Consider the following 7,098-nt stretch of genomic DNA (forward strand, 5'->3'; position numbering starts at 1 on the left):
AGATTGATCAGGAGAGGAGGAGAAATTCGCCATGGAGCTAGAGCTGGTGTATCTGTATCCGGTGACCTTGGTGCCAGCAGTCGTCGGCCGGTTCAGCACCCTCGCGGCCTCGCCGCTGCTGAAATTTTTCGACGAATACGACCTGAATTTCGCCACCGTCATCCCGCTCTTCTTCTTCTACTTGTACGTCAGCAAGTTCTTCTCCGACGTGCAGGGTCAGCCACTGCCTCTGACCAAGCTCTATGCCCGGGCGCTGAGTGGATTCGCCAAAGGCGGCAGCAGCAGCACGAGCCATGATGGCTTAAGGATCTACATGGACACAGCCGTCGTCGTGCTCATGTCCTACCTGTCGCTGCTCAAGATCAACCCGAGCTATATCTGGCTCGTCGTCTTCCCCACCGTCACGCTTGGTTTCATCGCCGCGCTGTTCAACGAGGAGCTCCGCGGTGCCGGCGAGGTCCGCACCGCCACCTCTTGCAGGAGAGCAGCTGCTGCGGAGGAAGGCGATGACGACAGGGGTAGAGAAGACCGGTGGCTTAAGCTCAGGGCGATGGCGGTGGTGCCGTACTGGGTGCTGTGCGCGATGGGGCAGTTCCATGGAGGTGACAGCTTCGCGGTCTCGCAGTTTCTTCTCTTTCTTGGCTCAACGCTGGGGGCACTAGCGCTAATGGCCGCGCGGCTGTCGCGGCTCACCGGAGCAGCTCCCGGCTTAGCGCCGGCCTCGGAGCTTCTCCGCAGGTCCACCCTGGTGGTGCTTCTGGTGGCGGCGCACGTCGTGGCCGCCGAGCTGCTGGGCGAGCACACGGTGATGCTGGTCGGCCTGCCGGAGCTCGCGCCGGCGCTCCTGTGGTTCAGCCTTCACCTCGACGGCGGCAGCTCCGCCGCCACAATCAGTGGCATCAAACCGCACAGGAACGTGCTCTCCGTTCTCGCCGCCGCGGCGGTCGTCGTCGTGGCTTACCTCGCGGCCACAATGGATGGCCGTGGCCTCTCCGTGTGCGCCATGGCGATGGTGTCCTGTGGTGTTTCGGGGCTTCTGGTGTACTGTGTCGTGCTTGTGCTGTACCAGTGGCCCGGACAAGCTGAGACTGAGACGGCCATTGCCTCGTTGACGGAAGTTGTCCAGTCGCTGAAGCTCTGGGGTAACACTTTGCTGGCAGTGGCAGTTACGTTGATGGTGCCTGCGTCGCTGACTGCTATCCGCCTAGGCAAGCATGAACGACTACCATCACTACAGTAGACACGTTCTTTGCTGGTTGTCAAAACTAACCTCTACAAACTCATGTGCTTGGGTTCTGTAATGTATCTCCTGTTTACTCTGACCATCTCTTATACTACATCCATTTCATAATGTAAGGAACGAGTTTTTTTCCCATCCTTGAGAAGATACTATGAGATACTATTGTTTTCTATGTAAAATTTAGTACTTTGGAGTATCTAAGGTACCAAAATGTACCAAATTTTATATAGAAAATAGTGGTACCAAGAGAGGTACCTCCTCAAGAATGGTAAAATTGCTCTAATGTAAGATGTTGAGCCAGAAACAACATTCTGTCATTTACCGCTCGCATCGCCCCGCCCAGGCGATAACCAATCCTAGCTGTCGCCACACCCCCAGCCTTCCTCCACCTTGCCGCCACCGGAGTAAACCACCGGAAACTGTTTTAGTGAGCAAGGGTGGTGGCGGTGAGGCAATATCGTGGCTCGACGCCCCGGATCTGGCACGGAGGGCAGGTGCGGCAACGATGCACGGTGGCGCAGTGCTACGCAGTGTGGCGGCTACGGCAGTTGAGGCCACCGACATTGGGGTGAGGTCGCCGGCAGTTGAGGCATGTGGTGGAGTATTGGGCAGTGGCGAGGGCGGTGTACATAGGTCCTCCACCAGCGGTGCGAGTCCCTTCTCTGGCTAGATCTGTGATGACGATGTCCAGTGAGCTCGTTGGGGTGGGTGCTTCCATCCACCTAGTTAGATCTACGTTCAGAGGCGGCGGTGCAAGTGCCGGCCGCAATGCCGATGCAGTGCCCTATGGCCGGCGTAGCTGGCTGAGGAGAGGAGGGGCAGCCCCAATCGGAAGCCGTCGTCGAGTCTAGCCTTCCCTGTTGTTGAAGGGCGTGCAACGCCGCTGCAGTGGTGGGCTTTGTGGCGATGGCAAGTCCTCGGGAAGCAACGACAGACCTCATCAGGTGGCGAAGGCATTGGTCGGTCTCTTCTTTCACTGGCAACGAGTTTTATCCCATCCTTGGTCAAGTTGTCCTACTCTGGCTGCGAGAAGCTCAGTGGATAGGGCGGTCTACAGCAGGGATTGTTTGGGATGTTGGGAGCAATCCGAAGAACCGCTTAAGAGTGGTGTAGTTGCCTAGGTAGGGTCCTTCGGAGGGCCGGTGTGGTGGTTTGGCGATAGCCTCTTGCGGTTTGGTTGGGTGGGTTTGAGGGGAATTCAATGGTGAAAGCCTTGCTAGGCCATTGGCTGGCTAAACGGTGGTGACGCCACTAGGCGTCGTTACCCTCCTTGGAGGCATCGTTATAGTGCTTTCTCCCTCTACCCATTGTTCTTTGGATGAAAACCCTACTTCTAGCTTCCAGATGAGCAGCGACGGTATTCCGTGTTGCGTCCTCTATGGGGGCACTGCTTGGAGAACCTCCCTCACGCAACGTTGGTTATTCTCGGACTACCGTGTCAACCCCTAAGCTCTCTTAACCTAGGTGACTGGGCGAGGCCTTCGTCACCTTTGTTTCTCCTTGTCTATGATGAGAGGCTAGTTTCTTTGGTGGGGTCTGCTAGATAGAGTCGGAGCTACTTCAGTGTGGCGTGTGCTAAAGCTCCACAACAATGACATGTTGCAGCCCTAATAGTGGTGCTTGTGCTTGTTGTGTACAAGTCGTGACTATTGGTGGCCTGGATTGAGGTCCTTTGTGGGGAGTCAACACTCTTATTCGTTATTGCGGTACCTTTGGCTACGATCTGACGACCGCGGTAGAGTCGAAGCTATTGTGTTGCTAGGCAACAAGCTTGGCAAAGATAACCCGTGTTCTTGAAGTCTCAGCTAATCGTCTGCTTTTACGACTTTTTGGTATCGACACCTCGTGTTGGACTCCATCGTTGTTTTAGCTTTTAGGGGTCAAAGCTGAGTGTTGTGTTGCTCTGTCTGTTGTGTGGTTGTTTTGGCCACGGATTTTGTAACGCGGTCTGGGTTTTTTCTCCTGCTTAATTGAAATAGAAATGGCAGCTCTCCTGCCGGTTTCAGTTTCAAAAATAATGTAAGATGTTTGACTTTTTTAGTTGCAATGTTTGACCATTCGTCTTATTTAAAAATTTAGTATAAATATAAAAAAATCACAAGTCGTGATTAACGTTCTTTTGATATAGTTTAGCACCAATAATTACACATGAATTGATAGAAATATGGAATAAGACATTTAAGTGGTTCGTCATTATGGGCCATTTGGTTATAACAATAAGCTTTCTTTCTTGTCCACTAATACACTTCTCTGTTCTTTGTAATATTTGAAAGCGTTATTATTAATGAAATAATTAATTAATATTTGTTTGAAATCAATGTAAATATTAGTTAAGAAATAATCTATATATAATGTATTAAAGTTCAAGTGTGGACTTACAATATCATATTAGCGAGTATATTTAAATATATATTTCTTTATTGGTCAAAAACTAGGATCACTCATTTACGCCTTCCTCAGGCTTGCTATGTGAAAAGTAGTAGTGGTAGCATAGAATTGCATACAAATTTCTTAAATATATACCAATTAGGTTTGTTTTGATCTATGTTGATCCTTTAATTATTTTACTGTATAACTTTTCAAGTATGTTGATGGTTAGATACTTTTTTTTATGTCCCATTAGAAAATGCGAGTGCATTAATTTCATAAATAGTAGACTAGTAGTAAAGTAATACTAAGGAATTGTTGTGTCGTGAATAAGGGTGTAAGTGGGCCAGCCCATCAACCCGCTTATAGGCTAATTAACTACCCGCTTAATTGGCCTATAAGTGGATTGGTGGACTGACCCACTTACAGCCCTAATCGTGAATAAAATGAATTGTTCTTAATCTATGATGTTGTTGTTGTTTAGAAAGATTCAAAGTTTCCTAGCTATTCACTTCCCATCAATAGACCTGCAACTATTTTTTTTCAACTAGTTCTTGAATGGCAAATTTTGCTACAGTGCATCGAAAAAACACGTAATTAGCCGCTGGACACCGTAAGATCACGAATTTGCTGCAGGACACCAATTTTTTATTAGCTGTCGGGCACTCCGGCCAATTTTTTATTATTTTCGAGTCAAAAATTTTTAAAATAACGAGATTGCCCTAAGTGGCCAACCCGTTATGCGCCATCATCGCCGCTGGGTCACCACCGTTGCCGCATGCTCACTCGCCCTATAGGTTAGGGTTCGGGTGTGGTGCAGCACCGAGACCAACTGGGTCTGGTTCGACTGGACCCAATCAACGTAACGGGTTGGCCACCGAGGGTAATCTCGTCATTTTTAGAATTTTTGACTCCAAAATAATAAAAAATTGGCTAGAGTGCCCTATAGCTAATTATCACACTTTTGTGGTGTCCTGCAGCAAATTCGTGATCTTACAGTGTCCACTAACTAACTACGCGTTTTTTCGATGTCTTCTAGCAAATTTTGCCTTCTTGAATATATAAAAGCAATTACCCGCCCATCAACTCAAAGGCTGAGTGTAGAATTCCCTACCCGTACCTGTGCCCACGCGTTAAATCTGATACTCGTACCCGTACCTGTCGGGTACCGAGCGGGTATCGGGTACCCGTCGGGTCTACCATTTCACATATCAAAAACACATCAAAACATATTGCTCATAATACAATATTGCATCACACATGAAAAGTTCAACCATACAACATATTGCTCATAATAAAATATTTCAACAAATACAATAAACTAATCATAGCAATAATAATATCACATAGCAGATTATCTGATGTTCAGATTCAAGCATTCAATATTACATCACACATCAAAAGTTCAAGACATAGATCACATCAAAGTTTTAGCTAAAAGGGAATGCATCACAAATATTATTACATCAATAACATAATAAGTTTTTAAATTCAATATGTGGGCTACATTTAGGTACCCAACAGGTTACCTGCGGGTGGGAAAAATACTCGTGCCCGTACCCATGTCAATTTGGGTTGGGTACGCGTACTACCGACGGGTAAAAATTATACCCATACCTGTCCCCATCGGGTCGGGTATCCGACGGGTATCCGGTACCCGTTCCAGGATTGCCATCCATAAAGGCACTCAAGGGTCAAAATGCTCACGATGTGATGAAATATCTGATAAAGATGGAAGATCATATTCTTTTTGTACAATTGTACATGATGGATGAGGATAGACATCTTAGGGCTTTTATAGTCGGAGGACGTGTCAAGTGGCTCAACCAAGCCAGCTCACCATGTATCCAACTTGGCTCAAAATCAAGCATTCTTGCTAAGCCACCGGTGTCCAACAGAAGAACGCGCATCTTCATCCGAGGAGCGTCAGGAGGAGGATGAGTTGATAGAGGCGACAGATTGGGGCAATTGGCAAACTGGTGCCTCGTCCCAGGTGCCGCCCGTTGCCCCTTCCGTATAGAGCTCCGACGGCGCCCATTGCCACCCTGGCTCCATCTGCCCCGAGCTCCGCCGTCCCCGTTGCCACCCGCCTCCTCCTCGAGCTTCGACGCCACCGGCCACCGCGCGGTCCCCGCAGCCACCCGCCGCTGCCCTTTACCCCGAGCTCCACCGCCCCATGCTCCGGCCGCCACCCGTTGTCATAGCCAGATCCGTCGCCGCCCACCCATCCGGCCACCCACCACCGCCCTCCACCTCGAGCTTCGCTGCCCAATGCTCCAGCCACCCCTTGCTGTTCCGGCCAGATCTGCCGCCCGTCTGCCTCGCTCTGCCCACCCGGCCTCGCTCCAAGGTTCGTCCGCCTGGCAGGGAGAGAGGAAAAGGAGAAGGGAGAAAGAGAGGAGTGTTGCAGAATTAGGTGGGGCCCATTTGAAGCCATTTGCTATGAAACCACTTGCATTGGAAGGAGTAAAGTATTATTTACCTTTTTCCTATGTGGCGTGCTAAAGCCACTGACGTAGATGGCCTACACTATGAAGTCCCTTAGGCCATTCACACTGGGCAGAGGTGGTGTGGAGCCTTCCGCCACGGCAGAGAGAGAGCCCCACGCCCCTTTTCACCTGCTCTGCAAGGCTCCTCGCACCCTCACGAAGCACCGCACGCCTTTACATCGAGAGCGACGAAGAACCGCCTAGAGCAACACACTGGGAGAGCTTGCGGCCCTGTCGTCGTCCTCACGAGCACTCTGCTGTCGTCCTTGCAAGCACCGCGCCGGCACTGTCGCCGTCGTCCTCGCAAACTCCGCGTCGTCGCCGCTGCCGCCGTCCTCGCGAGCTCTGGCCCTCCGACGAAAGCCCACACCCGCCGCGCTCCGGCTTCGCCACCCATCGAGCTCCGGTGCGCCCCGACACCCAGCGTCCTCCGGCGCTGTCCGCCGCTCGCCAAGCTCCAGCGCACCCAGGCGCCGGTGCGCTCCGGTGTCCACCACCCTCTGCCGAGCTGCAGCCTATGCCCCAACGCCCGCCGTGCTCCGGCACGGTCCGCCGCCCGCCGGCCATCACCCTCCGTCGGACTAGATCTAGGTGAAAGAGAGGGAGGAGACAACTGCTAGTGCCAGGTGTGTGAGAGAGAAGGGAGCTGCGGAAAGAGGAAAGAGGGATGGAGGGAAAGTAGTGGGCCCTATTTAAAGTTAATGTGGGTCCCATTTTTAAGTAGTTTGTAGTGTGAAACAAGTGGCTCTTGATGTGGCTTCATCTACGTGACATTTGAGGGAGTATCCTTCACCGTGAATGCCCTTAGAAATATGTTCTTGGTGGGTGCTGATGGGCGAGGACACGGTGGGGATGACGCCCATCAGCACCATCCCGCACTCCTGTGGTTCAGCCTTCACCTCGACCCACGATCGACAGTGTCATCACTCAGCAGCATCAAATCCCAGGGATGTGCTCTCCGCTCTCGCCGCCGCAGGGCTTGTCGTCGTCCCGTACATCGTG

Source organism: Oryza brachyantha, chromosome 1, assembly GCF_000231095.2.
Source record: "Oryza brachyantha chromosome 1, ObraRS2, whole genome shotgun sequence".
Classification (NCBI taxonomy): Eukaryota; Viridiplantae; Streptophyta; class Magnoliopsida; order Poales; family Poaceae; genus Oryza; species Oryza brachyantha.